The 17,212-nt window shown below is 43.9% G+C and overlaps 1 protein-coding gene across 8 annotated transcripts in view; it reads right to left on the bottom strand.

Moving 5' to 3' along the window:
* The window catches only part of LRRC7 (leucine rich repeat containing 7), a 198,980-nt gene that overhangs the window by 97,476 nt on the left and 84,292 nt on the right, over positions 1-17,212 (bottom strand). For 3 of the 8 annotated variants that reach the window (XM_090146844.1, XM_031604275.2, XM_090146846.1), the window contains one exon: positions 3,079-3,150. The exons of 1 other annotated variant lie outside the window; for it this stretch is intronic. The gene's annotated coding sequence lies outside the window, so the exon portion shown is untranslated. Of the gene's footprint in view, positions 1-1,788; positions 1,857-3,078; positions 3,151-3,686; positions 3,848-6,918; positions 7,294-17,212 lie in introns of those variants that run through there. 4 more of the 8 variants (XM_090146848.1, XM_090146845.1, XM_090146849.1 and 1 more) reach the window with 4 other exon arrangements.

Here is a 17,212-nt window from a genome sequence, read left to right as displayed (position 1 = left end):
GCACCGCTAACTGCCAGCAGCTCGAGTGCGTCTGATTAATTCACTCTCATGAGGTGGCAATGCTCTCACTAATGCTTCAGGAGATGGAGTTTGGGCATGTTGATCTGAAGGCAGAGCACTGACATCACTTCAGTTATTCCAGAAAGGCACACGAGTATTTTTAAACAGTCCTGACTGACAGCCTTCATAATCCTGAGTATCTGCACATTAATTTCTGTGATGACAAATCCTTCTCCTAGCAAGACTCTCCCATGTCTCTACAACAGCAAAAATAAAGCAGCTGGAACCTACCAGGTCTCCTTAGCAGAACTGAGATATTCAGCACGACGTACCCAAGGATGAGGTCCTCTGCCCTCACTGCTTACCTCGTTATTTCATTGTGAGGATGAACAACACGAATGGTTTGGTGATAACGGCACGTTCACTACGGATTTCCCAACAATGATTGCCCAGACTGCTAGCAGTGCTAAAAGCCACTGCTGAAACAATTCCAAATACTCCAGCTTTGAGAAAAGCAATGAATACCAACTTTCCAGCTCTCCAGCACAGATAGCACAGTTCTGTGATGTTGGCCTCCTCATGTGGCGCACGAGATGCAGACAGTGCTCAGTGCTCCTGGGAGAGAGTTGCTTATGCAGAAAACATCTCAAAATCACTTAGCCAGATAACGCCATTATTTAAAAGGCATTATTAGTAACATGGAGACAGAATCTACATGAATCCACATCAGAGATATAAATGGAATCTCTGACTAGTCGCCTGCAACTTAAATAACACAGATCTATTTTTTAAAGGAACACTGCCCCGTTTTTTTTTTGATATTCAGAGAAGTGAAAGTTAGATACAGTGAATGGAGAGGGCTGCCTTAAAGAATGGCATCAGCTCTGCAATACCTTTAGAACATCTTTCAAGCAGATAGAAGCTGTCCGATTAAATTACCACTGGCACCTTTTGCAAGAAAATGTCTTATTCCTCAGCAGTTTCATGCCTCCTCATTACAGGTTTCTTTCCTGTGCATTTTTAATCCAGAAAAGTTAAATTCATATCCAAATGAAAAGAGGGAAAAGCTGACAGGCATTGGAGCCAGTGAACAGCCATGGTTGGAGGGACCTCTGTTCCAAGGCCATGCCCTGTTGTCTGAGTAACTCCAAAAATGAAACTTTAAAGCCTAGAGCCTCACAGTAAAAGTGCTTTCCTACATTCAGGTGAAATTTCACTTGTTTCCATTGGTGTCTACACAATAAAAGAGACTGAGCTCTCAGCTGGCCAAAATTGACATTGCTATATTTATTTATTGGGAATTCAGTTCACTTTAGATAATGGCTCCACAATTTAACAGTAGGAAGTTAACCGATATAGAAGCATGGTAGAAGCAAACAAAAATACATCCTCAGTAAGGTTTGTACTAATTAAGCAGCATTATCAAAGCTGAGTAAGAGCTAGTTGAAGATCTCAAGATTCAGTCCCCATTCTACATAATTACAACACAAAGATTTTGTAGCAGGGAGCCCTCATGGCTCAGAGACAGGTGTTCTGTAGCTGTTTGGAGCTCGCAATATATTTTTTTTCCATTTGTCTTTTCCAAATTTTAAATGAGTTAACTGAAACCAATCAAAATATATTCTGCAACCATGCAAAAAGTAAACACAGATACATAGTTAAACATTTAATATACTGTAACGTGATGAAAAGCACAGCAATGGCAGCATAGGAGCAAAGTCCTAGGTTGCAGCAAGTGAATGTTCAAATGCAGCAGCTGCAGACACAGAAACAAAAGAACGTGCTTACCCTTGGAAGGCCTCAGGTATGCAGGGATCTCCAGTGAGATACCCTCACCTCCACTGCCAACCCTTAAATGAGGGCTGGGAAGGGATGGATCCTGGCTCCAGCCCTTCCAGTCATTCAGGTGTATTGCCTGGGCTGGCCCTGCCTTCCCACCAGGTGCTCCATCACTGCTTCAAGCCCTGACTTAGCATTTCTGCTACATATGCTATTGCAATTTGGTTTTGTTTTCAATTACACAATATATATAGTACAAACTGTGTACATCACGTAATAATTTGTATCAAAACTCCTACAAGCCAGAGCATCTTGGCAGATGTACTGATACCACGACACCATTTGGATAAAGCACGACACAGTGGAGCCCTTCATTCTGCCACAGAGCAAGTATTTGTTTGCAACAGCTTTTAACTTTTTTGCATACAATCACCTTTTTCACTGATACAATCCTAGCAGTATCACATTTTAGAATCCTAGCATAGATCACATTTTAGAAGAAAGAAGTAATATATATATATATATAAAAGCTGCTCTTAGTAGAAAGAAGCAATAGAGACTATGGAGAGGTTGTCCCAATAGTGCTGCATGTTGCTCGCTCCTCCTTTTGTACTTATTCACTTCTGTTTGAGTGCCTGCCTTGCAAACAATCTCTTTTCCTTCTGTTCAAAATGCCATTAACAACAAAAATACAGCAAACCTTCGGAAACATCGATATTGCTATCATTGCTTGCTTTTATTTTAATTGATTGCAATATAACCTTTTCAAGTAGATTTACAACTTATTAAGTGAGACAAAACCTTCAAGTTCAACTTCATTGTTCCCAAGATGGGAACAATTCATTGATAAGTAAGATTGCACTGACATTTTGAAGCTGCTCCAGTACACTTCTGACTGTAAGACACTTGGATTTCTGTCTCGTGGAAGGAGCAAGCCCCACCATCCAGGCCCTCAGATGGCTGTGGAGCTGGGACCTGCCCTCAGCTGCACTCGTGTACATCTGTACCAGCACCATTTGTTTCAGCAGATTTCAGCTGACATAACTAAAAGCAACACTTGTTTTAAAATGAATGGGGGAGTGTCAAAGAACTTGCAATTTAGCTCTCTCCACACTATATTGTCAGTTAATCCATTCAAATGACTCTTTTTCCCCTTTTTGTTCAGGCAATGGGATGAAAATCTAGATACTGCTGCTTGGCACCCTTTCAGAATCAGTCCATGCATGTGCATCCATTAAACAGCTCTGATCACAAGAACATTACTATTTATCAAGGAGAAGAAACTGAGCATCTACTTACCAGTCACCCGTGGCTGCAGACTTCTAGGTGGTGACCATTTTGATTCACAACAGTTTTTCACATTGCAGATTCCTTAAATGGGAAGAGAAAGAGTGAACTTTAATTAAGTATGGTCAAAGAGGGCCCAGTTTAAAGCAAGTAGGTCAGCGCTTCCTTTGAGAACACTGCTTTGAATGAAGTCATTACAGCAGTGCTTATGCACCAAGCTGCCTATCTTTTAATTTACACTTTCTACACTTAATATAAGCCCAGCCTAACCAGTTAACTTCAAAATGCATGAAGTGAAATGAAAGTAACTGAAAAATGAAAAGAAGAAGGGCAAAGTCATGCCTCCAAACTGGGAGCTTCCAGCTGCCGACCAGCTCACACAGCCACAGCCTTTTTATGAAAGGCTGATCATCTCGTGAAACCAAATTTGTCCTTACACAAGGCCTGCTCTGATATCTTGAAACTTACCATGGATCACAGTGAATAGAAGTTATTACAATAGATATTTGACCCTGAAAGATAAATTGTATTGACATCCTTCTAGTAATGCAATAGAAATAGAAAAATAACAAAACTGCTATAAACAAATGAGCCTATAAGACAATTTAGAATGAAACTACCTGACTCAGTAAGGGGACCAGGAGGCATTCTGCATCTTATGCAAAGTTCTCCAAAATTAATTTTCAGAAACTCCAAGTAGACTTTTCATCACTATTTAATATCAGTGCCAGCAGAATACAAAAGCATTGCCAAGCTTTGTGTGACTCCTCCTCACTCAACGCTGTAAGCAGATATGAAAGAAGCAGATCAGAAGCTCAGGGAAAAACAAAATCTCTCTTAACCCAGATTCACCTTGAGCTCAATAGAGTTTGGAAAAGCCCTCTAAGATCCCCAAGGCCAACGCAACCCACACCCACCATGCCCACTGACATACTTTTCTGATGCCACTTCCATACTTTTCTGATGCTGAAGAAAGAGGAAAGAAACAGCCATACTGCTCAGTTGGATAAATGATGGGCAAGAATTAAAAACGCACTGGGCTGGCCTAGTCATGAAGGAGGAACTGCATGTTTGTCATACAAACCTGTTCTTACAAGATATTTGTTTTCCAAGTTGTAAAAGTGTTTTGAAAAACTAAAGAAGATTCAACTGAAACTTTCTAGAATAGAATATCAAAATAACTTCTCATTTAAACATTCTATATCCCCTAACAAACTCAAAGGCAAGCATTTGGATTATATCAGAATGAAATGGCTCCACTGACCACTTCTCAAAGGTCCACTTCTCACCCAAAGAATCCAGTGATTCTGGAAGAAATTCTACAGTCTTTGTTCCAAAGAAAATTTCCTCCAGAACTGAAATTCCCCATTTGCCCAGCTGCAGTTTCCAGGCAACCAAACCTCCAGTAAAGAGGATGCCCGAGGCAGGCTGTGGCTCCAGCACAGCTCCCCAGAGAGTTACAGGGTGCTCAGCACACAGAAAAAAAGGATGCATGTGGGAAGGAGAAGGTGTCCTAAGCAGCACAAACCAAGTCTGGACAACCTGATATTGTAAATGCAGGTGGAAATTAGAGAAAAATACATAAATCTCCCTATGAATGGAGCTACTCACTAAATAATGAAGCCTGTTCATTTACAGACTAGCACAATTTAATCTCATCCCTTGGCAGCTGCATGGCACGCAGATAGCCAGTACCAGCCACCCACACCCACAGCTAGGCGTGATCCAGGACAAGAAGATATCTCAGAGGGGAGAAAAGGACACATCAGAAATGTTCTTATTCAGTATTTTTAGAATAAAGACATTAAGGAAAGTACCAATATCTAAAAGCCTTGTATTAAGGACATTCTACTACAGAACACTGTTGCTTTGTACAGCACCCCTAGGGGAAAACTGTCTTCTAAAAGGCTTTTAAACAATATTTATAGGCCCAGTAACAATAATACTTGCAAGCCTTTGAAAACCAGCCTATTGCTCTTGGCTAGCCTCCTTCGTTATTTCCCCATTGTGTGCAGCACAATGGCCTTCTATCAGGTTCCCTGCAAAAAAACTATTTAAAAATAAGCTGGAAAATCATATACTTTGAAGATAAGAAATGCCTAAAACAGGTTGGCCTTACCACCTTAATTTCACTTGTTTTTCATGCATATAAAATGATCAGTCTCTAATTGTATGATATTGTCACTGTGGCCTAGGCCTGAAGCAGAAGCCCTGTGACAATCAAAGCGGTGTGTAAGGAAGCATGCTGCAGATACCAAGTGTGCAGGAGCTCCACGCAGTCATTAATTGCTTTTTCTAAGCACGGCAAGAAAATTGTTCATTTCAGAGTCACTGCCAAATTTCTACCTTCTGCACAAGATTCCCAAAGCATCAGAATGTTCTAAACTATCATAGTAATGTTTAGCCATAGAATCATAGAATCACCATGGTTGGAAAAGACCTCAGAGATCATGCAGTCCAGCTGCCCGTGGCCCACCAGTATTTCCCCACTAGGAATCACTGAGGATGGAAAAGAGCTCTGAGATCACCAAGTCCAACACCAACCCAGCACCACCAGCATCTAGCCATAAATAAGCTACTTCTCATTGACCTTCAGATGCTGCTCTGATAGTTATGAAACAAATTAAGAGACAAAAAAAAAAAGACTACAAAATAAGCATGGAACGTTTCAGGTAAGTGCCTGCCTGGCCCACATCACCACTAACACTGCACAGCCAACCTGGGAACGTCTCAGCATCCTTCCTCACACGGACTGATACTGTTCTGCCTATCAGCCAGAGAGCAACAGGTCTACCCATGGAAATTCAGTCCCCAAAAAAGCAAACACGTTGTACACAGCTAGTGAACAAAGTCATTCTCTTTTAAATTTAACTTTTCATTAAATTTTAATTAAGAAAAGGATTAAACAGGAAACAAGAAAACAGTAAAAGTCTAATACATCTGTTTACTGAAGTGGTTTAGTGAGATAAATGACTGAGAACTCGTTTCTGTGAGTGGCAATGATACTTCAGCAGGTATCTGTACCCCCAGCAACAGCTGTACCTGAGACACACCAGGATTCCTTCCCACACACAGCTCCCAGTGCTCCTGCCCAGCAGAGCCTGCCCCTGGCTGACACCTCGCCTCTCTTCATTCAAAACCTTCAGGCAGAGCTGAAGTGTCCTCAGGATATGATAAATGTGAACATGGAGAAAATCACCCCAGTGTTCTATTCTCCTCTTCACAACAAGCCATTCCTGGAGGCAGGTTCCACCTGGGAGCACGGTGCCCAGCAATCAGGTTCTCACAAAAACAGGTATCTCACACAGCAAGCTGCTCCAAAGGGTCGAGCCCTGCAGCTACTTAGAGCCATTCTTTCTCCAGGATGAACTGTTTGCTTTCTAATGCCCCGCACTGATTTACAGCCCTTAAAATGAAAAGTGAACCAGGCTGTGAGATGTATTTCCCTGTGATGCTGCGCCCTTCCCAGTCAGGGTACAATAAGGGCAGCTGCTGCCAGCACAAAGGTTTTCAATGCACAGACAACTTGTTTTATACCATAAATCGTCTCTTATGGATTAAGTGATAAATATAGATGGTTACCACTGGAGAGCATTATAAATTGGATCAGCTTTGTCAATGTGGCAGGGCCTCATTCTTACATACTCTACTACTTACAACATGTAAGTGGATTACTAATGATCATGAAAGACTTCTAGCCACTTCTTGACACAGTTTGTTCACAACTGGCAAATCCCAGAGCAGTGGCACAAAGCAGGGGAAACCAGCCTCGTGACAACTGCCCTCTGTTCTTATCAGCGCACTGCACCGTTACAGTCAGCGCATTTGCAGAAAGCCATTTATTTGTCTTACATTTGCAGAAAGTAAGAAAGTTCGAATAGGGCTTTAGGAAGCAGCAAAGCCATTTTTAATTCCCTCACTGCTGTTTGAGGAACAGAACTTTCCCAAGGACAGCCAAGCTCATTAGAGAACGGCACTTCCTGTAAGCACCAGTAGATGAATGCTCTATTTTAGGTATTGCCACTTTTCAGCGGGAGACAGAACGCTGTGTGTGATGTAATACAATGGGGATGGAAAAGCAGCACAGCACTGCTAGCCTCTGCTTTCCTAGCAAACCAAATACAAGCTGTTGGGAAGTCATTATCAAAATTAATATGTCACACTTTCAGATATCAAAATGTGAGGAACTGAAGCAGAGCATTACAATCTCAGACGATCGTAGAAACAACACAGTGTGAAGCACTACCAAACATTGCTTTCTGAGTACAAGAGAAAATATTTGTTTAATATACCATCTAATATAATACAAAAAAAATAATCAGATGCATCCGTAAGGAGGATCCTAATGAGGACTCAAACCTAAGAGAAAAATCTGGCTTAGCCCTTAAAAGCAGAAGCTGCTGCCTTCTGTTAGCAGAAAGTTCACCTGCAGTTTTTTACACGAGTTTGGAAATTAAGTACATCACACACAGAATGGAATTTATCTGAAAACAATCAAGGAATTGCACAGTTGAGCAGAACCAATCCCTTTTTTTCAGATGAACAGTTTTCATTGTCACAGGAAAAAAAAAGAAAAAAAAGAGAAGTCTTAAAATAGCTATTCTTTTCAAAAGGTTTCAAGTAGAAGCTGCTAAACAAAATGAAAACGTAAAATGAGCAAATGAAACTATGTTTCTCATTTTGTCCCATTCTTCAATGGGTTAAGATTCAGAAAATAAGTATTGAGGCTCTGAGCGGTAACAAAGCCTGCTTTGCTATGGAAACACACTTTTTGCTGAATGTCCTGTTGGTCAACAGAAGCTTTTTCTGCAATGGGGACACGTATACAGTCACTCTGCTTTGAGCTTCTCTCCTGTATAGCTTTACTTTGCAACCCTTGTCCTTAGTGGCACCGTGAGGCCACTGCAGAGCTTCCTTTCCTTCTGTCCCCAGATGTGATCCCGAGGTCCCAGCAGAGAGCTTGGGGGCTGCAGGCCCTTCTGAGCACTTGGCCTTACCTCGAGGTACTGAAGTGCCTGCCAATAGCCGGCTGGACTGGAACCTCCTGGGAACCTTCAGAGCAGTCAGCCCACGACTGGAGGCGGATCTCGGAAACCTCCAGCACAATCTTATCTTCCTGAGGCTAATTCATGGCAGTTAGCAGTGGGAAATCAGAATCACCCCAAGTAATCTATCCACACGTATATTTCACATGAATCACACCAGCATGAGTTTATTGTCAGCGAATGCAAACAAGCCCAACGCAGGCATAAATGGAGGACAGGAAGCCAGCTCCTCTCCCCAGCCCATTCACCGCTGCCAGGAGCTCTGCTCCTTGAGAAGGAACTGGGCTGGCACCTCCTGCATCACAAAAGCACAGCAGTACTCATTTTCCTGCTCTTACACCCCTTGCCGTGCCACGCTTTTGGTAGATCTTCTTATGCAATAAGAGTGCTTATTGAAAAAAAACAACCCAGAAAGGTAAAATTCCATAAAACTTGAGATCCTTCTCAATTAAGACAAATAACAGGCAGTGGTGCACTGACACACACAGGCACCAACAAAGTTAGAGCAACCACAAGCATTTGTAATGGCACGGTGGTCTACAATGTCAGAGCATGATTCTAAATTAATTTTCACGCACGTCTGAATTACACAAGCACATGGCAACATCCATCATCTCCCGAAGCCATAGAAGGTGGTTTCATAAAAAAAGACGAGAAAAGAATGTAACAGATGATCTATGCAAGATTCTGGGCTATATTCTGTCATCCACGACGCTGTAAATCAGCAGCAGAGCCAGCTCAACGGGCCCTTGCAGCCTTTCTTCTCAGTAGGAAAATCCTCCAGGGCACACTTCTCCTGTAGCCATACACATTCCATTTTTTCAGTTGGCTTCCAAAACGAGCTCTGTGGTGACAAAAAGGAATAAAGGCTTTCTCAAGTGTAGGAGTTGTTGTCCTTAATGGAGGCTGAGCTTAGGACCAGTTGGGTGAACACGGTGACACATTCAGAGACTGGGGATGCTGCCAACAGCACAAGAAATTGGAGATATTGTTCACCCCAAGGCTGAAATATATTTTAGAGGAAAATGAAGCTTCTGCTGTCGTCTCAGTTGGTCACAGAAACTGCAGGGAACGTGTGGGATAATTGAAAACTGGCTGTTTCATAGGCCACCACGCCTGGCTTCATCCACTGGATGTATTTCTGCAACTTGAGACAATATGGTGAAGCTGCCTTTATCCAGAAAGATCCTTCACAAGTGTCAGGTCAGTTCAGTTTTACGTGCAATCTTATGCACAAAACAGTCCTGCCACTGTTCAGGCAAAACTTTCACACCTTCGAAGGCTCATCATACCATTGCTTCAAATTAATGAATGATGATTCAACACCGATCAGTTTTACCTGTATGTCCAGCTGATTCATATTGCCATGAGCTGTCAAAATGCAAGAGAATCATGGAATCATAGAATATCTCGATTTGGAAGGGACCCATAAAGGATGCTGGAGTCCAGCTATGCTGCTCTCAAGTCCCCAGCAGAGACACAGCCCATTGCCCCAGGCCTGGAATCATTCCCCTTCACCCCAAATCCATGCACATCTTTCATGAGCAGATCAGTAAACGGGGAGGTTGTACCAGTGATGTTTCCAGCAATTCAAATCATCCATTTCTGATTCTGAGAGCTTAAAAGCAGCTCATAATTTCTGCAGAAATAAAAGATGTCTCAGCTGGAACATGCCCATCAAATGCTAGACAGGTCCGTATGCCAGTGGATAAAACAAGGTCAGCTCTGCGGGTCAGTGATTTGCTTGGCTCCTTTCCTTGTTGGAAAGTGTATTTGTTAAAGATTTTTCATTCTGTTGTTTTTAAGGCAAACAAGTCATTTCAGACTCTATTGAGCAAGCAAATAATTCTCTGGAATGAAGCCTCTAAACTTTCCTTCTGTTTCTGTGCAGAAAATACTGTTTTCACTTGGGAAAGGGTGATTAAATTTTTAATTACCCAATTTGCACATAAAAGTGTCTCTCAGTAGAGGTAAATGTGTGTTTTATAGATTGAGGTTAAAGTCCAGTTTGAAGATATGGCCTTTGTTGTCTATTCAGGAGCTACCAAGCTGCTAAGAAGGTGGGGAAGGGCACACAGAGCTCAGATCCAAGCAGTGAGACGTGGCACAGCACTGCGGGCAGAGCAGAGCACTGCAGGAAGGCAGCTGTGTGTGCAAGGGAGAGAACACCCAGAACAGAACCCATGCAGAATCACAGCATGGCTGGTCAAAATCTACACAAGGGTCACACCCTGATTGTACCCTGTGCACAAGGCCAGCATGAAAGAGAAATCAAGAGGAGTAATTTTTCCTCAGAGCCTTGTAACAAAGTGGTGTAGCAGCCAAAGTATTAATGGGCTTATGAAATCATTGAGACGTGTAAGGGAAAAAGGTCAACCAAGAACAAACAACATAGATAATGTTTGGTCCTCAAATGTTACAGCTAAATAATAATAATAATGATAATGATAATAATAATAATAAAAATTAGAAAATACAGAGATAATTACTACAAGTGAGGGTAGAAAAATAAATGTTAAGAGGAAGATTTAAATAGGTTATGGAACTATGCTAGAAGGTTGTCTGTAGCACTGATGGGGCAAAAGAAGGTCAAATGAAGTTTAAGGAAGAAAAATCATGCCTGAGCCAGCACAGACTTGAGTAGGGATTACATGCAAGTGTCTAGTGACAAAAACAAATGACCAGGGGACACTGAATCCAAGCAGAAATGGGAGCAAATACTTCCCAAATGCATAAGATGATAAAAAAAGACAGAAGGTCTTAAGAAACAATGCTATGAAAGACAGAACAGCTCAATGCTATGAAAGACAGAACAGCTAACCAACAACAGGACAACTGCCCACCATACAGATGAAAGTAACAACAGTAGGAAGAGATGGATCAGTGCCTGGGGAGCAGAGAGAAGCTACATCACATTCCATTCTTTGCTTTGGACAAGGGAAGGCAGCCCTTCCTGCTGCCCCGGGAGCAGTGCATTATGGAGACTGCAGATAAGAGCAGCCCAGGAGAAATAAAGTTCTTGCAGAGGACACTGCAGGCCCAGCTCTATGCATACATCTTTACTGCCAGGCAGAGATTTCTGCTGTATGAAACTGGACAAAGCTCTCCACTGCTTCACTTCCCATCAGCTCACAGGGAGGAGGAAATGGCAGCAGCCATTGACCCAACTTGACCTGAAAAGAGTTGGAAATCACTCATGGAAAACATTGAAGAAAGAGTGAAAGGGACTCAAGAAACAGGAAAAGTGGAACACTGCATTTTTCTTCAGCAGTCAGGAGGGAAATGAAGAAAAAAAAGCTTCCTCCAAACATTAGCAGCTAAGCACAACTCTAAAGTAAGGGAAAATTAGTGCAAAAAGTGGAGATGGAGGAGATTCTATCCTATTCTGATTCACTTCATCCAGAGGGTGGTGAGGCACTGTTCACAGGTTGCCCAAGGAGGCTGTGGATGCCCCATCCCTGCAGGCATCCAAGGCCAGGCTGGATGTGGCTCTGGGCAGCCTGGGCTGCTGGTTGGCGACCTGCACACAGCAGGGGGTTGGAACTGATGAGCATTGTGCTCCTTTGCAACCCAGGCCGTTCTGTGATTCACATTGAAATGGTAGAGGAGAAATGATGAGGAAAAAGCTGTCTGTATCTCTAGGAAAGCTTATGGAAAATTAGAGGAACGAGAGAAAAGTGGATAGAGAGAAATTAGTCAGCATTTTCTCTAGGTGAGAGATGAGTGCTTAACAGTCTGATAAGAAAGGCATAGGAAAGGAAAGAAGTGTGGATGAAAGGCACATCCAGGCTGCGGATCTGAGCTGTGGCTAAAGGCAGGGCATGGGAGCCAGGAAAATATATTCCATGATTATTGACAAAAAGATTTTTAAAGCCATTTTGCCACCTTTATGGCATCATAACTTTCACCGGCAAATTTTAGAACACGTGGGAAATCAAACAAAGTTATACTGGGATATTTCCTGAAAAGCAGATAAGGTGGAAATCTTTTACATGACAGCGGGTTATGTGTAAGGATGATGATGTAAAACCAAAGAAATGATGACTGGTTATTTTAAAGGGTAAGAGGTGCCCCAAATAAAGCTTCTGTGGCAACGGCGAGTACGTCAAAGTTAACCTGAAAAATGTCTGCTCCTATAATAAAGCAGCACTCGGCCTGCCTTGCATTTCCAAACTTCTGCTAAAGAAATGAGGGTCAGCAGCCCGCACTGTGACACGGGTGAGACGTCCCAGAAGGCCCACAGAGCTTCCCAAACCCACTCCCAATTAAATGAAGAAATCCCACCACGACCAACAGCAGCGAGCCGCCGCTTCACCTCCACGTGTCACACATCTTCCTCAGTCTTTGGGTTTTACTCTGACAAGTTCTGCCCCAAAGCATTGTAACATCCACTTCCAACAACAAAAATCCAATCCCTAATTCCATCACCTAGCCACCATTTTCCCAGATCACTGAAGGGATCAGCACCATCAGTAGCATCAACACTCGAACACGGCCAGGCCTTGACACAAGGCACAGTCTGAGCTTTTTCAACATCTGTTACCCAGCATTTGGCTCCAGCTTTGTGCTTCACAATGTTCAGATTAATAACAGCACATCTGGGGAGTTGTTTTCGCATTTCTTTAATTCTAAAGTAAAATAAATTAGAGTTCTGATTGCTGCAGCAAGGTATGAAGGTAACTGTGTTGGTAGTACTTATTGCACAGGAGTGCACTTTATCCTATGCTTTTTTTTAATTAAAAAAAAAAAAAAAAAAAAACAGATAAAGGAAAGGAAGTAATAGGAGAACGAAAGGAACTGATGACTAAATGGGTTTGGAACCATAATTAAGTTCCTCTGAAGCTTATGGTAACATACAGGGAAACTACAGATAAACACTTGGCAGTCCACTAGCAGGAATTCTGCCTACTCCTATATTTACTGTACTAACAACAGAGCCACAAAGGAATTCTCAGGTTTTAGCAGCAGATAGAATACATCAGCCATGACTTTAGCTTTCGTGCTCTACTCAGGAATCCAAGAACTTACTCCACTCAGGATGCTCTCTGGTTCAGGAGTGCTGCCCAAGCACAACCCCTGCAGCACGCAGCTGAGAGCAGCAGTGGGGCAGGGGAGCAGCTGGCCTCGTTGTTCCCCACCCAGGCAGGATTTTATTTCACCCAGGGAGGTAATAAAAAGAGTAAGTACCTACAGTGCTATGAGAACCCCAAGTCACTGCAGTACGTGCATTTTAAGTATTTTCTGTTGGCCCACCAGCATGCCACATTTTGTTTTCACCTCCAGATGCTCTCAAGGGTTTATTCTGTGGTGGGGTCCTTCATTAAAAAACCCTTCACAGTTGTACTGTCTGTAGAAAACCATAACGGCAAATACCATTGAGGTGAAAGAAAGAGAAAAATGCAGAGCTCAAGCCATAGCCAGACAGTTACTCCTTTACCCTTGTTTTCTGCTCTTTTGTTGCTACTGTTGTTTGCTAGAAAGCAACCAAGTGTTAACAGCTAAAGCACCTCTGCTGAGGGCAGCCTGCTCACTGCTCCCAGGCCAGCAGCTCTCCATGATGCTCAGCCCAGGCCAGCAGCCACAAGCAGCACACAGCAGGGCAGCACTCATCCCCGTGCCAAAGGCTGGGGCTCCCACTGGAATTCTGGGCTATCGCTCATGTTTTAGTCTCCTAATTTCACTTCATTAGCTCCCATTTCCAAAGTGCATACATTTTTTTCCCCCGTTGTGCAGATGTTCCTTCTGACACAGGCAATATATCACTTCGAGATTAACAGTGCTCCATTGCTTCTGCTAGCAAGCCCTCCTATGTGCTATTGAAACCTTATGAAACCACCCGTGTATCGAGCTAAAACTAACGGCTCAGGTTTAAAAAGCATAGAGAGAAGTCTAAGATAAAAGATATCTAATAAGATCTTCCTTTCTTGAGTACTCCAAAGATGAAGGTAACTAGGTTGAACAGGACTGATAAACCAGCCATGCTTTGGGTACATGAAATCACTTGAGTCCTATTTTAACCCAAAATTTGGTATGGTGCTGCCCAGAAAAACAATGAATAAATGGCACTTTTGTGACTTCCTAATGACGGCTCTGGAATGTGTTTGCACTTCTATTCCACTGGCCATGTCTGTAGCAAGATGCAAGCATGGCTCTGCAACTCAAGGCCCCCACCATGGGGACAACCTGTGGACTCATGTAGGAAGGGGCCAGCTCAGCCCTCCAGCACACGGCCAGGGCCTCCCTGCTTACAGCACCACTGTCCTTCTGATGCACCACAGCCTCTTTCTCTCCTCAAACACAGCAAACCAGAACAAAAACAGACACAGAAGCAGACACGTTCAGGCACCCATATTCACACATTCAGATAATCCCTGTGGGAACTTGTGCTGGAAGCAAACCAAGCACAGATTTATTCCTCCAGTTTAGCCCATTAGATTTTGACTCCAATGTTTTCTGCACCAGAAAGGCCAGCGTTCCTCCCTGCTGGCTTCACTCAATAGTAAATGCAGCGGCTCCACGGGCACCCCGCACAGAACTGCCTCGTGCACACACACAGCACCTCCATCCCAAGGCCACCGCAGCTGCTGGGATTGCAGTGTTTATAGCATTGCACACGTGTATCTGAGCACACTCTGGTCAGAGGAGACGAGGAAAGAGGTTGGAGCAGCCATCACTGTATGGCTAATTCACACAAGGCCTTCCTCCAGCCGCCCACCCTCAGCCACCCCAAGACCAGCGCAGCCCCTGGGGGCTCGACTTGTGACAGCTGCTACAGTCATGTCAGAAGGTCACAGATCAGGAAAATACAGCTAATTTGCAGTACAGAGCTGTCAGATGACATTTTTGCTGTGGAATGACTAAAACAATCTGTCCATAGTTTCACTTTCGTCAGAGGCTCTCAAGTAGAATGCATCTTTAGCAGAATAATCAGCCACCTAACTTTGTGATCACACAACAGCCTTCCTTTTTTTTTTTTTTACTCCATGTATACAATCATCTCTGTGCCCTGTTCATCTCTGGCACATTGACAAAATAGCAAACCTTTCACATTAGGAGGTTATTTATTGAAGCAAAGCACGCCTGAAAAGCTTAAATCAGAGCAGGAGGGAAATGCTACCTCACAGCTAAGGCACGTGGCTGAGATCTGGAGACCTGCACCCATTCCTGGCCCTGCAGCACATGGCAGTGTGCAGCAGGTGCTCCCCAGCACCCACATCTCCATCACTCACAGAGGGTCCCCCCACCAGCAGGTACTGCTCTGTGCTGTGGGACCGTCTGACCACAGAGAGTCAAATGAAAACAAGGGGCTTCCATCCCGGAGCCTTTAGCTGACATCAGGGAAACACAGCTGTGAGCACACAGCCAGCTCCATCCCTGATTGAATTTCTCTATTGAAATTCTTCCACTAATTAATTAAACTGGTATTTATTTCAAAGTGTGCATGGTATGTGGCACTTGGAAGCACACTGGTTTGTCCCATGTTTGGTAATGGCACCAGGGCTGTCGGTGGCCCCGCTCAGCCCCATCCCCTGCAGGCAGAGGGCTGCTCTGCTCCCCACGCTGCCTGAAGAGGATGGACACAGCGGGCTGACACAACCCACACGTTCTCAGAGTGCAGACGTCTCTCCTGGCGGACCAGGGGCTATCAGCTCCAGCAGCACTGCTGGGCAGCATGGTTCGCTGCACTGCTGTGCCTCAGCCACGGGTTGCTGAGCAGGCCTGCCTCGCTGCGGGTTTCCAGCTTCATGGAGTGGATTTCCTTCACTGAAACCACTCGAGCAGTGCCCACAGACACCCAGAACAACCCCACATTACTGACAAACCAACCAAGGTGCTGAGACAGAAACACGGGGAGCCCAGAGATGCCAGAGACACCCCTGATGGACTGCCAGCACCAACCCAAGGGCCCCTCCTGCTGAATGAGGAGCACTTGGCAAACACCTCCCAACACCTTCCCACTACCCCTGACATTGATTTCTGATGTTAATAGTTTTTCATCAAACCGCTGATTAACGATTGTCAGAATTTATATTTAGCTTTCATTTAATTAAAAAACAGAGTAAAACTGACTTGTAATTCAGTGCATGCTCCTCACTAACAGCCAGGGCCATCAGTATGGCTAGAACACTGCCACATCACACAGAGTCATTTAGGTTGGAAAAGCCCTCTAAGACCCCACAGCCCACTGCCCTCATTGCCACAGCTCCAGAACAGCCCCAGGGATGTGACCCCACCATCGAATGAAATCTCTGTGTTTGTACTTATATTTATGTATTACTTACATTGTACGTATTTATTACTTCTTGTTATGAATAGCAAGGTATTCAAGGTATTCATATTTTTATATAAAGATTTGTTCCATTGTAACTGGAGAGACATTGGAGAAAACAAAAATCATTTTCGTAGCAGTGCTCAATATCTGCTGCTTAAGAATTAAAAGACATCAATAACTTCATATTCATTCTGACATTAACAATATCCAAGTTCTTGATTTTTTTTCCCTGTGTCTATGCAGAACTGCAGGTGACAGTAATGAGAATTACATGGGTCCCTCTTACAGAACAGGCGGAACCTTGCAGCTCTCAAGCCTTTGGGCTGAGCTGGTGGGTTTCAGCCCCTGGGACACCTGAGGAGAGCAGCTCTCCCACTGAAGGAAGGAGACCTGTATTTCCAGAAAGCAGGGCAATGGAGGTCAGGTGCTGGAGGTCCCACAGCAGTGGTGTACGTGGGGCAGTGTGGGTGCAGCTGAGGGCTGTGCTGAGGCCCAGCACTGCGCTGTGTCAGCCCCACTCAAGGCAAAATGAACGATGGGCTCAACAGCACTGCAATGGATCACACAAAGGACTTCTGTAAACCACCGTGGCTTTTTCCTGTCACACAGGAAACCACAGAGAGACACCACAGAGCCAATTCAATACGCAATTTACTTGTCATCAATTTAAACTATATTACAAACCTATGTCGTGATCAACAGCCATAAGCAGACTCACAATGCTGCAGCACGTCCCCAGCTCTCCCTTCAGCTGCCAGCTCCTATTTTCTCCCCCCAGCACAAGCAGCAGAGATGTGATGCATCCTGTGTCACACTCCAGATTTCTAAA

The sequence above is a fragment of the Phasianus colchicus genome, chromosome 9 (assembly GCF_987193195.1).
Source record: "Phasianus colchicus chromosome 9, bPhaCol1.hap1.1, whole genome shotgun sequence".
NCBI classification, from domain to species: domain Eukaryota; kingdom Metazoa; phylum Chordata; class Aves; order Galliformes; family Phasianidae; genus Phasianus; species Phasianus colchicus.
Note: the sequence above shows the minus strand (reverse complement) of the source record. Positions and strands in the feature narration are given on the sequence as shown.